This window comes from Diorhabda carinulata, chromosome Y (genome assembly GCF_026250575.1).
Source record: "Diorhabda carinulata isolate Delta chromosome Y, icDioCari1.1, whole genome shotgun sequence".
Lineage (NCBI taxonomy): Eukaryota > Metazoa > Arthropoda > Insecta > Coleoptera > Chrysomelidae > Diorhabda > Diorhabda carinulata.
Window position 1 is genome coordinate 5,104,663 of NC_079473.1, and position 22,717 is coordinate 5,127,379.

Consider the following 22,717-nt stretch of genomic DNA (forward strand, 5'->3'; position numbering starts at 1 on the left):
TTACATAACGCGTTTCTAAATTTCCTACCGAACTCCATCTTCTCTTCTTCGTTTCGAAATCTAACAATTCTCTCACTTTTTGATTAGTTTTTTGAGAAAAATCAATGTCATAAGTGAGCGTTTATGGATTTTCCTCTCTCCGTTGCGTCATTGTGAAACACTCTTTCCGAAGACTATATTATTACGGAGGTGACATTCAATGACAAAGCATCGAAGACTTGACATTTTTTACGAAACGTGATATTGTCCGAATTACATAACGCATTTCTATAATTTCTACCGAACTCCATCTCCTCTTCTTCGTTTCGAAATCTAACAATTTTCTCCCACTTTTTGATTGGATTTTTTGAGGAAAAAACGAGGTCATGAGTGAGCGTTTATGGATTTTCCTCTCTCCGTTGCGTCATTGTGAAACACACTTATCGAAGATTATATTATTACGGGGGTGATATTCAATGACAAAGCATCGAAGCCTTGACTTTTTTTACGAAACGTGGCATCGTCGGAATTACATAACGCGTTTCTAAATTTCCCACCGAACTCCATCTCCTCTTCTTCGTTTCGAAATCTAACAATTCTCTCACTTTTTGATTAGTTTTTTGTGAAAAATCAATGTCATAAGTGAGCGTTTATGGATTTTGCTCTCCGTTGCGTCATTGTGAAACACTCTTTCCGAAGACTATATTATTGAGAATGTAACCAATTCAGCACCAAAGCATCGAAGATTTGACTTATTTCTCGAAATGTGGCATTGTTGGAATTACATAACTCTTTTCTAAATTTTCTACCGAACTCCCATCTCCTCTTCTTCGTTTCGAAATCTAACAATTCTCCCCCATTTTTTGATTAGTTTTTCTAAAGAAAAAACAAGGTCATGAGTGAGCGTTTATGGATTTTCCTCTCTCCGTTGCGTCATTGTGAAACACACTTATCGAAGATTATATTATTACGGGGGTGACATTCTATGACAAAGCATCGAAGACTTGACTTTTTTTACGAAACCTGGCATCGTCGAAATTACATAACGCGTTTCCAAATTTCCCACCGAACTCAATCTCCTCTTCTTCGTTTCGAAATCTAGCAATTCTCCCCCACTTTTTGATTAGTTTTTCTAAGGCAAAAACAAGGTCATGAGTGAGCGTTTATGGATTTTCCTCTCTCCGTCGCGTCATTGTGAAACACACTTTCCGAAGATTATATTATTACTGGGGTGAAATTCAATGACAAAGCATCGAAGCCTTGACTTTTTTTACGAAACCTGGCATCAGCGGAATTACATAACGCGTTTCTAAATTTCCCACCGATCTCCATCTCCTTTTCTCCGTTTCGAAATCTAACAATTCTCTCACTTTTTGATTAGTTTTTTGAGAAAAATCAATGTCATAAGTGAGCGTTCATGGATTTTCCTCTCTCCGTTGCGTCATTGTGAAACACTCTTTCCGAAGACTATATTATTACGGAGGTGACATTCAATGACAAAGCATCGAAGACTTGAATTTTTTTACGAAACCTGGCATCGTCGAAATTACATAACGCGTTTCCAAATTTCCCACCGAACTCAATCTCCTCTTCTTCGTTTCGAAATCTAGCAATTCTCCCCCACTTTTTGATTAGTTTTTCTATGGCAAAAACAAGGTCATGAGTGAGCGTTTATGGATTTTCCTCTCTCCGTCGCGTCATTGTGAAACACACTTTCCAAAGATTATATTATTACTGGGGTGAAATTCAATGACAAAGCTTCGAAGCCTTGACTTTTTTTACGAAACCTGGCATCGTCGGAATTACATAACGCGTTTCTAAATTTCCCACCGATCTCCATCTCCTCTTCTCCGTTTCGAAATCTAACAATTCTCTCACTTTTTGATTAGTTTTTCTAAGGAAAAAACGAGGTCATGAGTGAGCGTTTATGGATTTTCCTCTCTCCGTTGCGTTATTGTGAAACACTCTTTCCGAAGACTATATTATTACGGAGGTGACATTCAATGACAAAGCATCGAAGACTTGAATTTTTTTACGAAACCTGGCATCGTCGGAATTACATAACGCGTTTATAAATTTCCCACCGAACTCAATCTCCTCTTCTTCGTTTCGAAATCTAACAATTCTCCCCCATTTTTTGATTAGTTTTCCTTAAGAAAACACGAGGTCATGAGTGAGCGTTTATTGATTTTCCTCTCTCCGTTGCGTCATTGTGAAACACTCTTTCCGAAGACTATATTATTACGGAGGTGACATTCAATAACAAAGCATCGAAGACTTGACATTTTTTACGAAACCTGGCATCGTCGGAATTACATAACAAGTTTAAAAATTTCCTATCGAACTTCATCTCCTCTTCTTTGTTTCGAAATCTAACAATTCTCCCCCATTTTTTGATTAGTTTTTCTAAGGAAAAAACGAGGTCATGAGTGAGCGTTTATGGATTTTCCTCTCTCCGTTGCGTCATTGTGAAACACTCTTTCCGAAGACTATATTATTACGGAGGTGACATTCAATGACAAAGCATCGGAGACTTAACATTTTTTACGAAACGTGGCATTGTCCGAATTACATAACGCATTTCTATAATTTCTACCGAACTCCATCTCCTCTTCTTCGTTTCGAAATCTAACAATTCTCTCCCACTTTTTGATTGGATTTTTTGAGGAAAAAACGGGGTCATGAGTGAGCGTTTATGGATTTTCCTCTCTCCGTTGCGTCATTGTGAAACACACTTATCGAAAATTATATTATTACGGGGGTGACATTCAATGACAAAGCATCGAAGCCTTGACTTTTCTTACGAAACGTGGCATCGTCGGAATTACATAATGCATTTCTATAATTTCTACCGAACTCCATCTCCTCTTCTTCGTTTCGAAATCTAACAATTTTCTCCAACTTTTTGATTGGATTTTTTGAGGAAAAAACGAGGTCATGAGTGAGCGTTTATGGATTTTCCTCTCTCCATGCGTCATTGTCAAACACACTTATCGAAGATTATATTATTACGGGGGTGACATTCAATGACAAAGCATCGAAGCCTTGACTTTTTTTACGAAACGTGGCATCGTCGGAATTACATAACGCGTTTATAAATTTCCCACCGAACTCAATCTCCTCTTCTTCGTTTCGAAATCTAACAATTCTCCCCCATTTTTTGATTAGTTTTTCTAAAAAAAAAACGAGGTCATAAGTGAGCGTTTATGGATTTTCCTCTCTCCGTTGCGTCATTGTGAAACACTCTTTCCGAAGACTATATTATTGAGAATGTAACCAATTCAGCACCAAAGCATCGAAGATTTGACTTATTTCTCGAAATGTGGCATTGTTGGAATTACATAACTCTTTTCTAAATTTTCTACCGAACTCCCATCTCCTCTTCTTCGTTTCGAAATCTAACATTTCTCCCCCATTATTTGATTGGTTTTTCTAAAGAAAAAACTAGGTCATGAGTGAGCGTTTATGGATTTTCCTCTCTCCGTCGCGTCATTGTGAAACACACTTTCCGAAGATTATATTAGTACGGGGGTGACATTCAATGACAAAGCATCGAAGCCTCGACTTTTCTTACGAAACGTGGCATCGTCGGAATTACATAACGCGTTTCTAAATTTCCCAGCGAACTCCATCTCCTCTTCTCCGTTTCGAAATCTAACAATTTTCTCACTTTTTGATTAGTTTTTTGAGGAAAATCAATGTCTTAAGTGAGCGTTCATAGATTTTCCTCTCTACGTTGCGTCATTGTGAAACACACTTTCCGAAGACTATATTATTGAGAATGTAACCCATTCAGCACCAAAGCATCGAAGATTTGACTTATTTCTCGAAATGTGGCATTGTTGGAATTACATAACTCGTTTCTAAATTTCCTACCGAACTCCATCTTCTCTTCTTCGTTTCGAAATCTAACAATTCTCCCCCATTTTTTGATTAGTTTTTCTAAGGAAAAAACGAGGTCATGAGTGAGCGTTTATGGATTTCCCTCTCTCCGTTGCGTCATTGTGAAACACTCTTTCCGAAGACTATATTATTACGGAGGTGACATTCAATGACAAAGCATCGGAGACTTAACATTTTTTACGAAACGTGGCATTGTCCGAATTACATAACGCATTTCTATAATTTCTACCGAACTCCATCTCCTCTTCTTCGTTTCGAAATCTAACAATTCTCTCCCACTTTTTGATTGGATTTTTTGAGGAAAAAACGGGGTCATGAGTGAGCGTTTATGGATTTTCCTCTCTCCGTTGCGTCATTGTGAAACACTCTTTCCGAAGACTATATTATTACGGAGGTGACATTCAATGACAAAGCATCGGAGACTTAACATTTTTTACGAAACGTGGCATTGTCCGAATTACATAACGCATTTCTATAATTTCTACCGAACTCCATCTCCTCTTCTTCGTTTCGAAATCTAACAATTCTCTCCCACTTTTTGATTGGATTTTTTGAGGAAAAAACGGGGTCATGAGTGAGCGTTTATGGATTTTCCTCTCTCCGTTGCGTCATTGTGAAACACACTTATCGAAAATTATATTATTACGGGGGTGACATTCAATGACAAAGCATCGAAGCCTTGACTTTTCTTACGAAACGTGGCATCGTCGGAATTACATAACGCGTTTCTAAATTTCCCAGCGAACTCCATCTCCTCTTCTTCGTTTCGAAATCTAACAATTTTCTCACTTTTTGATTAGTTTTTTGAGGAAAATCAATGTCTTAAGTGAGCGTTTATAGATTTTCCTCTCTACGTTGCGTCATTGTGAAACACACTTTCCGAAGACTATATTATTGAGAATGTAACCCATTCAGCACCAAAGCATCGAAGATTTGACTTAGTTCTCGAAATGTGGCATTGTTGGAATTACATAACTCGTTTCTAAATTTCCTACCGAACTCCATCTCCTCTTCTCCGTTTCGAAATCTAACAATTCTCCCCCATTTTTTGATTAGTTTTTCTAAAGAAAAAACAAGGTCATGGGTGAGCGTTTATGGATTTTCCTCTCTCCGTTGCGTCATTGTGAAACACTCTTTCCGAAGACTATATTAATACGGAGGTGACATTCAATGACAAAGCATCGAAGACTTGACATTTTTTACGAAACGTGGCATTGTCCGAATTACATAATGCATTTCTATAATTTCTACCGAACTCCATCTCCTCTTCTTCGTTCCGAAATCTAACAATTTTCTCCCAATTTTTGATTGGATTTTTTGAGGAAAAAACAAGGTCATGAGTGAGCGTTTATGGATTTTCTTCTCTCCGTTGCGTCATTGTGAAACACACTTATCGAAGATTATATTATTACGGAATGACATTCAATGACAAAGCATCGAAGCCTTGACTTTTTTTACGATACGTGGCATCGTCGGAATTACATAACGCGTTTATAAATTTCCCACCGAACTCAATCTCCTCTTCTTCGTTTCGAAATCTAACAATTCTCCCTCATTTTTGATTAGTTTCTCTAAAGAAAAAACGAGGTCATAAGTGAGCGTTTATGGATTTTCCTCTCTCCGTTGCGTCATTGTGAAACACTCTTTCCGAAGACTATATTATTGAGAATGTAACCAATTCAGCACCAAAGCATCGGAGATTTGACTTATTTCTCGAAATGTGGCATTGTTGGAATTACATAACTCTTTTCTAAATTTTCTACCGAACTCCCATCTCCTCTTCTTCGTTTCGAAATCTAGCAATTCTCCCCCACTTTTTGATTAGCTTTTCCAAGGCAAAAACAAGGTCATGAGTGAGCGTTTATGGATTTTCCTCTCTCCGTCGCGTCATTGTGAAACACACTTTCCGAAGATTATATTATTACTGGGGTGAAATTCAATGACAAAGCATCGAGCCTTGACTTTTTTTACGAAACCTGGCATCGTCAGAACTACATAACGCATTTCTATAATTTCTACCGAACTCCATCTCCTCTTCTTCGTTTCGAAATCTAACAATTCTCTCCCACTTTTTGATTGGATTTTTTGAGGAAAAAACGAGGTCATGAGTGAGCGTTTATGGATTTTCCTCTCTCCGTTGCGTCATTGTGAAACACACTTATCGAAGATTATATTATTACGGGGGTGACATTCAATGACAAAGCATCGAAGCCTTGACTTTTCTTACGAAACGTGGCATCGTCGGAATTACATAACGCGTTTCTAAATTTCCCAGCGAACTCCATCTCCTCTTCTTCGTTTCGAAATCTAACAATTTTCTCACTTTTTGATTAGTTTTTTGAGGAAAATCAATGTCATAAGTGAGCGTTTATAGATTTTCCTCTCTACGTTGCGTCATTGTGAAACACACTTTCCGAAGACTATATTATTGAGAATGTAACCCATTCAGCACCAAAGCATCGAAGATTTGACTTATTTCTCGAAATGTGGCATTGTTGGAATTACATAACTCGTTTCTAAATTTCCTACCGAACTCCATCTCCTCTTCTTCGTTTCGAAATCTAACAATTCTCCCCCACTTTTTGATTAGTTTTTCTAAGGCAAAAACAAGGTCATGAGTGAGCGTTTATGGATTTTCCTCTCTCCGTCGCGTCATTGTGAAACACACTTTCCGAAGATTATATTATTACTGGGGTGAAATTCAATGACAAAGCATCGAAGCCTTGACATTTTTTACGAAACGTGGCATCGTCGGAATTACATAACGCGTTTATAAATTTCCCACCGAACTCCATCTCCTCTTCTTCGTTTCGAAATCTAACATTTCTCGCCCACCTTTTGATTAGTTTTTCTAAGGAAAAAACAAGGTCATGAGTGAGCGTTTATGGATTTTCCTCTCTCCGTTGCGTCATTGTGAAACACTCTTTCCGAAGACTATATTATTACGGAGGTGACATTCAATCACAAAGCATCGAAGCCTTGACACTTTTTACGAAACGTGGCATCGTCGGAATTACATAACTCGTTTCTAAATTTTCTACCGAACTCCATCTCCTCTTCTTCGTTTCGAAATCTTACAATTCTCCTCCATTTTTTGATTAGTTTTTCTAAAGAAAAAACAAGGTCATGAGTGAGCGTTTATGGATTTTCCTCTCTCCGTTGCGTCATTGTGAAACACACTTATCGAAGATTATATTATTACGGGGGTGACATTCTATGACAAAGCATCGAAGACTTGACTTTTTTTACGAAACCTGGCATCGTCGGAATTACATAACGCGTTTCTAAATTTCCCACCGAACTCAATCTCCTCTTCTTCGTTTCGAAATCTAACAATTCTCCCCCACTTTTTGATTAGTTTTTCTAAGGCAAAAACAAGGTCATGAGTGAGCGTTTATGGATTTTCCTCTCTCCGTCGCGTCATTGTGAAACACACTTTCCGAAGACTATATTATTGAGAATGTAACCCATTCAGCACCAAAGCATCGAAGATTTGACTTATTTCTCGAAATGTGGCATTGTTGGAATTACATAACTCGTTTCTAAATTTCCTACCGAACTCCATCTCCTCTTCTTCGTTTCGAAATCTAACATTTCTCCCCCATTTTTCGATTGGTTTTTCTAAAGAAAAAACAAGGTCATGAGTGAGCGTTTATGGATTTTTCTCTCTCCGTTGATTCATTGTGAAACACACTTATCGAAGATTATATTATTACGGGGGTGACATTCTATGACGAAGCATCGAAGACATGGCTATTTTTACGAAACCTGGCATCGTCGAAATTACATAACGCGTTTCCAAATTTCCCACCGAACTCAATCTCCTCTTCTTCGTTTCGAAATCGAGCAATTCTCCCCCACTTTTTGATTAGTTTTTCTAAGGCAAAAACAAGGTCATGAGTGAGCGTTTATGGATTTTCCTCTCTCCGTCGCGTCATTGTGAAACACACTTTCCGAAGATTATATTATTACTGGGGTGAATTTCAATGACAAAGCATCGAAGTCTAGACTTTTTTTACGAAACCTGGCATCGTCAGAATTACATAACGCGTTTCTAAATTTCCCACCGAACTCAATCTCCTCTTCTTCGTTTCGAAATCTAACAATTCTCCCCCACTTTTTGATTAGTTTTTCTAAGGCAAAAACAAGGTCATGAGTGAGCGTTTATGGATTTTCCTCTCTCCGTCGCGTCATTGTGAAACACACTTTTCGAAGATTATATTATTGAGAATGTAACCAATTCAGCACCAAAGCATCGAAGATTTGACTTATTTCTCGGAATGTGGCATTGTTGGAATTACATAACTCTTTTCTAAATTTTCTACCGAACTCCCATCTCCTCTTCTTCGTTTCGAAATCTAACATTTCTCCCCCATTTTTTGATTGGTTTTTCTAAAGAAAAAACAAGGTCATGAGTGAGCGTTTATGTATTTTCCTCTCTCCGTTGCGTCATTGTGAAACACACATATCGAAGATTATATTATTACGGGGGTGACATTCAATGACAAAGCATCGAAGCCTTGACTTTTTTTACGAAACGTGGCATCGTCGGAATTACATAACGCGTTTCTAAATTTCCCACCGAACTCCATCTCCTCTTCTTCGTTTCGAAATCTAACAATTCTCCCTCATTTTTGATTAGTTTCTCTAAAGAAAAAACGAGGTCATAAGTGAGCGTTTATGGATTTTCCTCTCTCCGTTGCGTCATTGTGAAACACTCTTTCCGAAGACTATATTATTGAGAATGTAACCAATTCAGCACCAAAGCATCGGAGATTTGACTTATTTCTCGAAATGTGGCATTGTTGGAATTACATAACTCTTTTCTAAATTTTCTACCGAACTCCCATCTCCTCTTCTTCGTTTCGAAATCTAGCAATTCTCCCCCACTTTTTGATTAGTTTTTCCAAGGCAAAAACAAGGTCATGAGTGAGCGTTTATGGATTTTCCTCTCTCTGTCGCGTCATTGTGAAACACACTTTCCGAAGATTATATTATTACTAGGGTGAAATTCAATGACAAAGCATCGAGCCTTGACTTTTTTTACGAAACCTGGCATCGTCAGAACTACATAACGCATTTCTATAATTTCTACCGAACTCCATCTCCTCTTCTTCGTTTCGAAATCTAACAATTCTCTCCCACTTTTTGATTGGATTTTTTGAGGAAAAAACGAGGTCATGAGTGAGCGTTTATGGATTTTCCTCTCTCCGTTGCGTCATTGTGAAACACACTTATCGAAGATTATATTATTACGGGGGTGACATTCAATGACAAAGCATCGAAGCCTTGACTTTTCTTACGAAACGTGGCATCGTCGGAATTACATAACGCGTTTCTAAATTTCCCAGCGAACTCCATCTCCTCTTCTTCGTTTCGAAATCTAACAATTTTCTCACTTTTTGATTAGTTTTTTGAGGAAAATCAATGTCATAAGTGAGCGTTTATAGATTTTCCTCTCTACGTTGCGTCATTGTGAAACACACTTTCCGAAGACTATATTATTGAGAATGTAACCCATTCAGCACCAAAGCATCGAAGATTTGACTTATTTCTCGAAATGTGGCATTGTTGGAATTACATAACTCGTTTCTAAATTTCCTACCGAACTCCATCTCCTCTTCTTCGTTTCGAAATCTAACAATTCTCCCCCACTTTTTGATTAGTTTTTCTAAGGCAAAAACAAGGTCATGAGTGAGCGTTTATGGATTTTCCTCTCTCCGTCGCGTCATTGTGAAACACACTTTCCGAAGATTATATTATTACTGGGGTGAAATTCAATGACAAAGCATCGAAGCCTTGACATTTTTTACGAAACGTGGCATCGTCGGAATTACATAACGCGTTTATAAATTTCCCACCGAACTCAATCTCCTCTTCTTCGTTTCGAAATCTAACATTTCTCCCCCATTTTTTGATTGGTTTTTCTAAAGAAAAAACAAGGTCATGAGTGAGCGTTTATGGATTTTCCTCTCTCCGTTGCGTCATTGTGAAACACTCTTTCCGAAGACTATATTATTACGGAGGTGACATTCAATCACAAAGCATCGAAGCCTTGACACTTTTTACGAAACGTGGCATCGTCGGAATTACATAACTCGTTTCTAAATTTTCTACCGAACTCCATCTCCTCTTCTTCGTTTCGAAATCTTACAATTCTCCTCCATTTTTTGATTAGTTTTTCTAAAGAAAAAACAAGGTCATGAGTGAGCGTTTATGGATTTTCCTCTCTCCGTTGCGTCATTGTGAAACACACTTATCGAAGATTATATTATTACGGGGGTGACATTCTATGACAAAGCATCGAAGACTTGACTTTTTTTACGAAACCTGGCATCGTCGGAATTACATAACGCGTTTCTAAATTTCCCACCGAACTCAATCTCCTCTTCTTCGTTTCGAAATCTAACAATTCTCCCCCACTTTTTGATTAGTTTTTCTAAGGCAAAAACAAGGTCATGAGTGAGCGTTTATGGATTTTCCTCTCTCCGTCGCGTCATTGTGAAACACACTTTCCGAAGACTATATTATTGAGAATGTAACCCATTCAGCACCAAAGCATCGAAGATTTGACTTATTTCTCGAAATGTGGCATTGTTGGAATTACATAACTCGTTTCTAAATTTCCTACCGAACTCCATCTCCTCTTCTTCGTTTCGAAATCTAACATTTCTCCCCCATTTTTCGATTGGTTTTTCTAAAGAAAAAACAAGGTCATGAGTGAGCGTTTATGGATTTTTCTCTCTCCGTTGATTCATTGTGAAACACACTTATCGAAGATTATATTATTACTGGGGTGAAATTCTATGACAAAGCATCGAAGACTTGGCTATTTTTACGAAACCTGGCATCGTCGAAATTACATAACGCGTTTCCAAATTTCCCACCGAACTCAATCTCCTCTTCTTCGTTTCGAAATCGAGCAATTCTCCCCCACTTTTTATTAGTTTTTCTAAGGCAAAAACAAGGTCATGAGTGAGCGTTTATGGATTTTCCTCTCTCCGTCGCGTCATTGTGAAACACACTTTCCGAAGATTATATTATTACTGGGTTGAATTTCAATGACAAAGCATCGAAGTCTAGACTTTTTTACGAAACCTGGCATCGTCAGAATTACATAACGCGTTTCTAAATTTCCCACCGAACTCAATCTCCTCTTCTTCGTTTCGAAATCTAACAATTCTCCCCCACTTTTTGATTAGTTTTTCTAAGGCAAAAACAAGGTCATGAGTGAGCGTTTATGGATTTTCCTCTCTCCGTCGCGTCATTGTGAAACACACTTTTCGAAGATTATATTATTGAGAATGTAACCAATTCAGCACCAAAGCATCGAAGATTTGACTTATTTCTCGGAATGTGGCTTTGTTGGAATTACATAACTCTTTTCTAAATTTTCTACCGAACTCCCATCTCCTCTTCTTCGTTTCGAAATCTAACATTTCTCCCCCATTTTTTGATTGGTTTTTCTAAAGAAAAAACAAGGTCATGAGTGAGCGTTTATGTATTTTCCTCTCTCCGTTGCGTCATTGTGAAACACACATATCGAAGATTATATTATTACGGGGGTGACATTCAATGACAAAGCATCGAAGCCTTGACTTTTTTTACGAAACGTGGCATCGTCGGAATTACATAACGCGTTTCTAAATTTCCCACCGAACTCCATCTCCTCTTCTTCGTTTCGAAATCTAACAATTCTCTCACTTTTTGATTAGTTTTTTGAGAAAAATCAATGTCATAAGTGAGCGTTTATGGATTTTCCTCTCTCCGTTGCGTCATTGTGAAACACTCTTACCGAAGACTATATTATTGAGAATGTAACCAATTCAGCACCAAAGCATCGAAGATTTGACTTATTTCTCGAAATGTGGCATTGTTGGAATTACATAACTCTTTTCTAAATTTTCTACCGAACTCCCATCTCCTCTTCTTCGTTTCGAAATTTAACAATTCTCCCCCATTTTTTGATTAGTTTTTCTAAAGAGAAAACAAGGTCATGAGTGAGCGTTTATGGATTTTCCTCTCTCCGTTGCGTCATTGTGAAACACACTTATCGAAGATTTTATTATTACGGGGGTGACATTCTATGACAAAGCATCGGAGACTTGACTTTTTTTACGAAACCTGGCATCGTCGGAATTACATAACGCTTTTCTAAATTTCCCACCGAACTCAATCTCCTCTTCTTCGTTTCGAAATCTAACAATTCTCCCCCACTTTTTGATTAGTTTTTCTAAGGCAAAAACAAGGTCATGAGTGAGCGTTTATGGATTTTCCACTCTCCGTCGCGTCATTGTGAAACACACTTTCCGAAGATTATATTATTACTGGGGTGAAATTCAATGACAAAGCATCGAAGCCTTGACTTTTTTTACGAAACGTGGCATCGTCGGAATTACATAACGCGTTTCTATATTTTCTACCGAACTCCATCTCCTCTTCTTCGTTTCGAAATCTAACAATTCTCTCCCACTTTTTGATTAGTTTTTTGAGGAAAAAACAAGGTCATGAGTGAGCGTTTATGGATTCTCTTCTCTCCGTTGCGTCATTGTGAAACACACTTATCGAAGATTATATTATTACGGGGGTGACATTCAATGACAAAGCATCTAAGCCTTGACTTTTTTTACGAAACGTGGCATCGTCGGAATTACATAACGCGTTTCTAAATTTCCCACCGAACTCCATCTCCTCTTCTTCGTTTCGAAATCTAACAATTCTCTTCCACTTTTTGATTAGTTCTTTTGAGGATAAAACAATGTCATAAGTGAGCGTTTATGGATTTTCCTCTCTCCGTTTCGTCATTGTGAAACACACTTTCCGAAGATTATATTATCACTGGGGTGAAATTCAATGACAAAGCATCGAAGCCTTGACTTTTTTTACGAAACGTGGCATCGTCGGAATTACATAACGCGTTTCTATATTTTCTACCGAACTCCATCTCCTCTTCTTCGTTTCGAAATCTAACAATTCTCTCCCACTTTTTGATTAGTCTTTTGAGGAAAAAACAAGGTCATGAGTGAGCGTTTATGGATTCTCTTCTCTCCGTTGCGTCATTGTGAAACACACTTATCGAAGATTATATTATTACGGGGGTGACATTCAATGACAAAGCATCGAAGCCTTGACTTTTTTCACGAAACGTGGCATCGTCGGAATTACATAACGCGTTTCTATATTTTCTACCGAACTCCATCTCCTCTTCTTCGTTTCGAAATCTAACAATTCTCCCCCATTTTTTGATTAGTTTTTCTAAAGAAAAAACAAGGTCATGAGTGAGCGTTTATGGATTTTCCTCTCTCCGTTGCGTCATTGTGAAAAACACTTTCCGAAGATTATATTATTACTGGGTGAAATTCAATGACAAAGCATCGAAGCCTTGACTTTTTTCACGAAACGTGGCATCGTCGGAATTACATAACGCGTTTCTATATTTTCTACCGAACTCCATCTCCTCTTCTTCGTTCCGAAATCTAACAATTCTCCCCCATTTTTTGATTAGTTTTTCTAAGGAAAAAACGAGGTCATGAGTGAGCGTTTATGGATTTTCCTCTCTCCGTTGCGTCATTGTGAAACACTCTTTCCGAAGACTATATTATTACGGTGGTGACATTCAATCACAAAGCATCGAAGCCTTGACACTTTTTACGAAACGTGGCATCGTCGGAATTACATAACTCGTTTCTAAATTTTCTACCGAACTCCATCTCCTCTTCTTCGTTTCGAAATCTAACAATTCTCCTCCATTTTTTGATTAGTTTTTCTAAAGAAAAAACAAGGTCATGAGTGAGCGTTTATGGATTTTCCTCTCTCCGTTGCGTCATTGTGAAACACACTTATCGAAGATTATATTATTACGGGGGTGACATTCTATGACAAAGCATCGAAGACTTGACTTTTTTTACGAAACCTGGCATCGTCGGAATTACATAACGCGTTTCTAAATTTCCCACCGAACTCAATCTCCTCTTCTTCGTTTCGAAATCTAACAATTCTCCCCCACTTTTTGATTAGTTTTTCTAAAGCAAAAACAAGGTCATGAGTGAGCGTTTATGGATTTTCCTCTCTCCGTCGCGTCATCGTGAAACACACTTTCCGAAGATTATATTATTACTGGGGTGAAATTCAATGACAAAGCATCGAAGCCTAGACTCTTTCTACGAAACCTGGCATCGTCAGAATTACATAACGCGTTTCTAAATTTCCCACCGAACTCAATCTCCTCTTCTTCGTTTCGAAATCTAACAATTCTCCCCCACTTTTTGATTAGTTTTTCTAAGGCAAAAACAAGGTCATGAGTGAGCGTTTATGGATTTTCCTCTCTCCGTCGCGTCATTGTGAAACACACTTTCCGTAGATTATATTATTACTGGGGTGAATTTCAATGACAAAGCATCGAAGCCTAGACTTTTTTTACGAAACCTGGCATCGTCAGAATTACATAACGCGTTTCTAAATTTCCCACCGAACTCAATCTCCTCTTCTTCGTTTCGAAATCTAACAATTCTCCCCCACTTTTTGATTAGTTTTTCTAAGGCAAAAACAAGGTCATGAGTGAGCGTTTATGGATTTTCCTCTCTCCGTCGCGTCATTGTGAAACACACTTTTCGAAGATTATATTATTGAGAATGTAACCAATTCAGCACCAAAGCATCGGAGATTTGACTTATTTCTCGGAATGTGGCATTGTTGAAATTACATAACTCTTTTCTAAATTTTCTACCGAACTCCCATCTCCTCTTCTTCGTTTCGAAATCTAACATTTCTCCCCCATTTTTTGATTGGTTTTTCTAAAGAAAAAACAAGGTCATGAGTGAGCGTTTATGGATATTCCTCTCTCCGTTGCGTCATTGTGAAACACACTTATCGAAGATTATATTATTACGGGGGTGACATTCAATGACAAAGCATCGAAGCCTTGACTTTTTTTACGAAACGTGGCATTGTCGGAATTACATAACGCGTTTCTAAATTTCCCACCGAACTCCATCTCCTCTTCTTCGTTTCGAAATCTAACAATTCTCTCACTTTTTGATTAGTTTTTCTAAAGAAAAAACAAGGTCATGAGTGAGCATTTATGGATTTTCCTCTCTCCGTTGCGTCATTGTGAAAAACACTTATCGAAGATTTTATTATTACGGGGGTGACATTCAATGACAAAGCATCGAAGCCTTGACTTTTTTTACGAAACGTGGCATCGTCGGAATTACATAACGCGTTTCTAAATTTCCCACCGAACTCCATCTCCTCTTCTTCGTTTCGAAATCTAACAATTCTCTCACTTTTTGATTAGTTTTTCTAAAGAAAAAACAAGGTCATGAGTGAGCATTTATGGATTTTCCTCTCTCCGTTGCGTCATTGTGAAAAACACTTATCGAAGATTTTATTATTACGGGGGTGACATTCAATGACAAAGCATCGAAGCCTTGACTTTTTTTACGAAACGTGGCATCGTCGGAATTACATAACGCGTTTCTAAATTTCCCACCGAACTCCATCTCCTCTTCTTCGTTTCGAAATCTAACAATTCTCTTCCACTTTTTGATTAGTTCTTTTGAGGGAGGATAAAACAATGTCATGAGTGAGCGTTTATGGATTTTCCTCTCTCCGTTGCGTCATTGTGAAACACTCTTTCCGAAGACTATATTATTACGGAGGTGACATTCAATCACAAAGCATCGAAGCCTTGACACTTTTTACGAAACGTGGCATCGTCGGAATTACATAACTCGTTTTTAAATTTTCTACCGAACTCCATCTCCTCTTCTTCGTTTCGAAATCTAACAATTCTCCTCCATTTTTTGATTAGTTTTTCTAAAGAAAAAACAAGGTCATGAGTGAGCGTTTATGGATTTTCCTCTCTCCGTTGCGTCATTGTGAAACACACTTATCGAAGATTATATTATTACGGGGGTGACATTCTATGACAAAGCATCGAAGACTTGACTTTTTTTACGAAACCTGGCATCGTCGGAATTACATAACGCGTTTCTAAATTTCCCACCGAACTCAATCTCCTCTTCTTCGTTTCGAAATCTAACAATTCTCCCCCACTTTTTGATTAGATTTTTTGAGGAAAAAACAAGGTCATGAGTGAGCGTTTATGGATTTTCCTCTCTCCGTCGCTACATCGTGAAACACACTTTCCGAAGATTATATTATTACTGGGGTGAAATTCAATGACAAAGCATCGAAGCCTAGACTCTTTCTACGAAACCTGGCATCGTCAGAATTACATAACGCGTTTCTAAATTTCCCACCGAACTCAATCTCCTCTTCTTCGTTTCGAAATCTAACAATTCTCCCCCACTTTTTGATTAGTTTTTCTAAGGCAAAAACAAGGTCATGAGTGAGCGTTTATGGATTTTCCTCTCTCCGTCGCGTCATTGTGAAACACACTTTCCGAAGATTATATTATTACTGGGGTGAATTTCAATGACAAAGCATCGAAGCCTAGACTTTTTTTACGAAACCTGGCATCGTCAGAATTACATAACGCGTTTCTAAATTTCCCACCAAACTCAATCTCCTCTTCTTCGTTTCGAAATCTAACAATTCTCCCCCACTTTTTGATTAGTTTTTCTAAGGCAAAAACAAGGTCATGAGTGAGCGTTTATGGATTTTCCTCTCTCCGTCGCGTCATTGTGAAACACACTTTTCGAAGATTATATTATTGAGAATGTAACCAATTCAGCACCAAAGCATCGGAGATTTGACTTATTTCTCGGAATGTGGCATTGTTGGAATTACATAACTCTTTTCTAAATTTTCTACCGAACTCCCATCTCCTCTTCTTCGTTTCGAAATCTAACATTTCTCCCCCATTTTTTGATTGGTTTTTCTAAAGAAAAAACAAGGTCATGAGTGAGCGTTTATGGATATTCCTCTCTCCGTTGCGTCATTGTGAAACACACTTATCGAAGATTATATTATTACGGGGGTGACATTCAATGACAAAGCATCGAAGCCTTGACTTTTTTTACGAAACGTGGCATTGTCGGAATTACATAACGCGTTTCTAAATTTCCCACCGAACTCCATCTCCTCTTCTTCGTTTCGAAATCTAACAATTCTCTCACTTTTTGATTAGTTTTTCTAAAGAAAAAACAAGGTCATGAGTGAGCGTTTATGGATTTTCCTCTCTCCGTTGCGTCATTGTGAAAAACACTTATCGAAGATTTTATTATTACGGGGGTGACATTCAATGACAAAGCATCGAAGCCTTGACTTTTTTTACGAAACGTGGCATCGTCGGAATTACATAACGCGTTTCTAAATTTCCCACCGAACTCCATCTCCTCTTCTTCGTTTCGAAATCTAACAATTCTCTTCCACTTTTTGATTAGTTCTTTTGAGGATAAAACAATGTCATGAGTGAGCGTTTATGGATTTTCCTCTCTCCGTTTCGTCATTGTGAAACACACTTTCCGAAGATTATATTATTACTGGGTGAAATTCAATGACAAAGCATCGAAGCCTTGACTTTTTTCACGAAACGTGGCATCGTCGGAATTACATAACGCGTTTCTATATTTTCTACCGAACTCCATCTCCTCTTCTTCGTTCCGAAATCTAACAATTCTCCCCCATTTTTTGATTAGTTTTTCTAAGGAAAAAACGAGGTCATGAGTGAGCGTTTATGGATTTTCCTCTCTCCGTTGCGTCATTGTGAAACACACTTTTCGAAGATTATATTATTGAGAATGTAACCAATCCAGCACCAAAGCATCGGAGATTTGACTTATTTCTCGGAATGTGGCATTGTTGGAATTACATAACTCTTTTCTAAATTTTCTACCGAACTCCCATCTCCTCTTCTTCGTTTCGAAATCTAACATTTCTCCCCCATTTTTTGATTGGTTTTTCTAAAGAAAAAACAAGGTCATGAGTGAGCGTTTATGGATATTCCTCTCTCCGTTGCGTCATTGTGAAACACACTTATCGAAGATTATATTATTACGGGGGTGACATTCATTGACAAAGCATCGAAGCCTTGACTTTTTTTACGAAACGTGGCATTGTCGGAATTACATAACGCGTTTCTAAATTTCCCACCGAACTCCATCTCCTCTTCTTCGTTTCGAAATCTAACAATTCTCTCACTTTTTGATTAGTTTTTTGAGAAAAATCAATGTCATAAGTGAGCGTTTATGGATTTTCCTCTCTCCGTTGCGTCATTGTGAAACACTCTTTCCGAAGACTATATTATTGAGAATGTAACCAATTCAGCACTAAAGCATCGAAGATTTGACTTATTTCTCGAAATGTGGCATTGTTGAAATTACATAACTCTTTTATAAATTTTCTACCGAACTCCCATCTCCTCTTCTTCGTTTCGAAATCTAACAATTCTCCCCCATTTTTTGATTAGTTTTTCTAAAGAAAAAACAAGGTCATGAGTGAGCGTTTATGGATTTTCCTCTCTCCGTTGCGTCATTGTGAAACACACTTATTATTATATTATTATTATTATTACGGGGGTGACATTCTATGACAAAGCATCGGAGACTTGACTTTTTTTACGAAACCTGGCATCGTCGGAATTACATAACGCTTTTCTAAATTTCCCACCGAACTCAATCTCCTCTTCTTCGTTTCGAAATCTAACAATTCTCCCCCACTTTTTGATTAGTTTTTCTAAGGCAAAAACAAGGTCATGAGTGAGCGTTTATGGATTTTCCACTCTCCGTCGCGTCATTGTGAAACACACTTTCCGAAGATTATATTATTACTGGGGTGAAATTCAATGACAAAGCATCGAAGCCTTGACTTTTTTCACGAAACGTGGCATCGTCGGAATTACATAACGCGTTTCTATATTTTCTACCGAACTCCATCTCCTCTTCTTCGTTTCGAAATCTAACAATTCTCTCCCACTTTTTGATTAGATTTTTTGAGGAAAAAACAAGGTCATGAGTGAGCGTTTATGGATTCTCTTCTCTCCGTTGCGTCATTGTGAAACACACTTTTCGAAGATTATATTATTTCGGGGGTGACATTCAATGACAAAGCATCGAAGCCTTGACTTTTTTTACGAAACGTGGCATCGTCGGAATTACATAACGCGTTTCTAAATTTCCCACCGAACTCCATCTCCTCTTCTTCGTTTCGAAATCTAACAATTCTCTTCCACTTTTTGATTAGTTCTTTTGAGGATAAAACAATGTCATAAGTGAGCGTTTATGGATTTTCCTCTCTCCGTTTCGTCATTGTGAAACACACTTATCGAAGATTATATTATTACGGAGGTGACATTCAATCACAAAGCATCGAAGCCTTGACACTTTTTACGAAACGTGGCATCGTCGGAATTACATAACTCGTTTCTAAATTTTCTACCGAACTCCATCTCCTCTTCTTCGTTTCGAAATCTAACAATTCTCCTCCATTTTTTGATTAGTTTTTCTAAAGAAAAAACAAGGTCATGAGTGAGCGTTTATGGATTTTCCTCTCTCCGTTGCGTCATTGTGAAACACACTTATCGAAGATTATATTATTACGGGGGTGACATTCTATGACAAAGCATCGAAGACTTGACTTTTTTTACGAAACCTGGCATCGTCGGAATTACATAACGCGTTTCTAAATTTCCCACCGAACTCAATCTCCTCTTCTTCGTTTCGAAATCTAACAATTCTCCCCCACTTTTTGATTAGATTTTTTGAGGAAAAAACAAGGTCATGAGTGAGCGTTTATGGATTTTCCTCTCTCCGTCGCGTCATCGTGAAACACACTTTCCGAAGATTATATTATTACTGGGGTGAAATTCAATGACAAAGCATCGAAGCCTAGACTCTTTCTACGAAACCTGGCATCGTCAGAATTACATAACGCGTTTCTAAATTTCCCACCGAACTCAATCTCCTCTTCTTCGTTTCGAAATCTAACAATTCTCCCCCACTTTTTGATTAGTTTTTCTAAGGCAAAAACAAGGTCATGAGTGAGCGTTTATGGATTTTCCTCTCTTTGTCGCGTCATTGTGAAACACACTTTCCGAAGATTATATTATTACTGGGGTGAATTTCAATGACAAAGCATCGAAGCCTTGACTTTTCTTACGAAACCTGGCATCGTCAGAATTACATAACGCGTTTCTAAATTTCCCACCGAACTCAATCTCCTCTTCTTCGTTTCGAAATCTAACAATTCTCCCCCACTTTTTGATTAGTTTTTCTAAGGCAAAAACAAGGTCATGAGTGAGCGTTTATGGATTTTCCTCTCTCCGTCGCTTCATTGTGAAACACACTTTTCGAAGATTATATTATTGAGAATGTAACCAATTCAGCACCAAAGCATCGAAGATTTGACTTATTTCTCGGAATGTGGCATTGTTGGAATTACATAACTCTTTTCTAAATTTTCTACCGAACTCCCATCTCCTCTTCTTCGTTTCGAAATCTAACATTTCTCCCCCATTTTTTGATTGGTTTTTCTAAAGAAAAAACAAGGTCATGAGTGAACGTTTATGGATTTTCCTCTCTCCGTTGCGTCATTGTGAAACACACTTATCGAAGATTATATTATTACAGGGGTGACATTCAATGACAAAGCATCGAAGCCTTGACTTTTTTTACGAAACGTGGCATCGTCGGAATTACATAACGCGTTTCTAAATTTCCCACCGAACTCCATCTCCTCTTCTTCGTTTCGAAATCTAACAATTCTCTCACTTTTTGATTAGTTTTTTGAGAAAAATCAATGTCATAAGTGAGCGTTTATGGATTTTTCTCTCTCCGTTGCGTCATTGTGAAACACTCTTTCCGAAGACTATATTATTGAGAATGTAACCAATTCAGCACCAAAGCATCGAAGATTTGACTTATTTCTCGAAATGTCGCATTGTTGGAATTACATAACTCTTTTATAAATTTTCTACCGAACTCCCATCTCCTCTTCTTCGTTTCGAAATCTAACAATTCTCCCCCATTTTTTGATTAGTTTTTCTAAAGAAAAAACAAGGTCATGAGTGAGCGTTTATGGATTTTCCTCTCTCCGTTGCGTCATTGTGAAACACACTTATCGAAGATTTTATTATTACGGGGGTGACATTCTATGACAAAGCATCGGAGACTTGACCTTTTTTACGGAACCTGACATCGTCGGAATTACATAACGCTTTTCTAAATTTCCCACCGAACTCAATCTCCTCTTCTTCGTTTCGAAATCTAACAATTCTCCCCCACTTTTTGATTAGTTTTTCTAAGGCAATAACAAGGTCATGAGTGAGCGTGTATGGATTTTCCACTCTCCGTCGCGTCATTGTGAAACACACTTTCCGAAGATTATATTATTACTGGGGTGAAATTCAATGACAAAGCATCGAAGCCTTGACTTTTTTTACGAAACGTGGCATCGTCGGAATTACATAACGCGTTTCTAAATTTCACACCGAACTCCATCTCCTCTTCTTCGTTTCGAAATCTAACAATTCTCTTCCACTTTTTGATTAGTTCTTTTGAGGATAAAACAATGTCATAAGTGAGCGTTTATGGATTTTCCTCTCTCCGTCGCGTCATTGTGAAACACACTTTCCGAAGATTATATTATTACTGGGGTGAAATTCAATGACAAAGCATCGAAGCCTTGACTTTTTTTACGAAACCTGGCATCGTCGGAATTACATAACGCGTTTCTAAATTTCCCACCGAACTCAATCTCCTCTTCTTCGTTTCGAAATCTAACAATTCTCCCCCACTTTTTGATTAGTTTTTCTAAGGCAAAAACAAGGTCATGAGTGAGCGTTTATGGATTTTCCTCTCTCCGTCGCGTCATTGTGAAACACACTTTCCGAAGATTATATTATTACTGGGGTGGAATTCAATGACAAAGCATCGAAGCCTTGACTTTTTTTACGAAACGTGGCATCGTCGGAATTACATAACGCGTTTCTATATTTTCTACCAAATTCCATCTCCTCTTCTTCGTTTCGAAATCTAACAATTCTCTCCCACTTTTTGATTAGATTTTTTGAGGAAAAAACAAGGTCATGTGTAAGCGTTTATGGATTTTCTTCTTTCCGTTGCGTCATTGTGAAACACACTTATCGAAGATTATATTATTACGGGATGACATTCAATGACAAAGCATCGAAGCCTTGACTTTTTTTACGAAACCTGGCATCGTCGGAATTACATAACGCGTTTCTAAATTTCCCACCGAACTCAATCTCCTCTTCTTCGTTTCGAAATCTAACAATTCTCCCCCACTTTTTGATTAGTTTTTCTAAGGCAAAAACGAGGTCATGAGTGAGCGTTCATGGATTTTCCTCTCTCCGTTCCGTCATTGTGAAACACTCTTCCCGAAGACTATATTATTACGGAGGTGACATTCAATCACAAAGCATCGAAGCCCTGACACTTTTTACGAAATGTGGCATCGTCGGAATTACATAACTCGTTTCTAAATTTTCTACCAAACTCCATCTCCTCTTCTTCGTTTCGAAATCTAACAATTCTCCCCCATTTTTTGATTAGTTTTTCTAAAGAAAAAACAAGTTCATGAGTGAGCGTTTATGGATTTTCCTCTCTCCGTTGCGTCATTGTGAAACACTCTTTCCGAAGACTATATTATTACGGAGGTGACATTCAATGACAAAGCATCGAAGACTTGACTTTTCTTACGAAACGTGGCATCGTCGGAATTACATAACGCATTTCCATAATTTCTACCGAACTCCATCTCCTCTTCTTCGTTTCGAAATCTAACAATTTTCTCTCACTTTTTGATTGGATTTTCTGAGGAAAAAACGAGGTCATGAGTGAGCGTTTATGGATTTTCCTCTCTCCGTTGCGTCATTGTGAAACACACTTATCGAAGATTATATTATTACGGG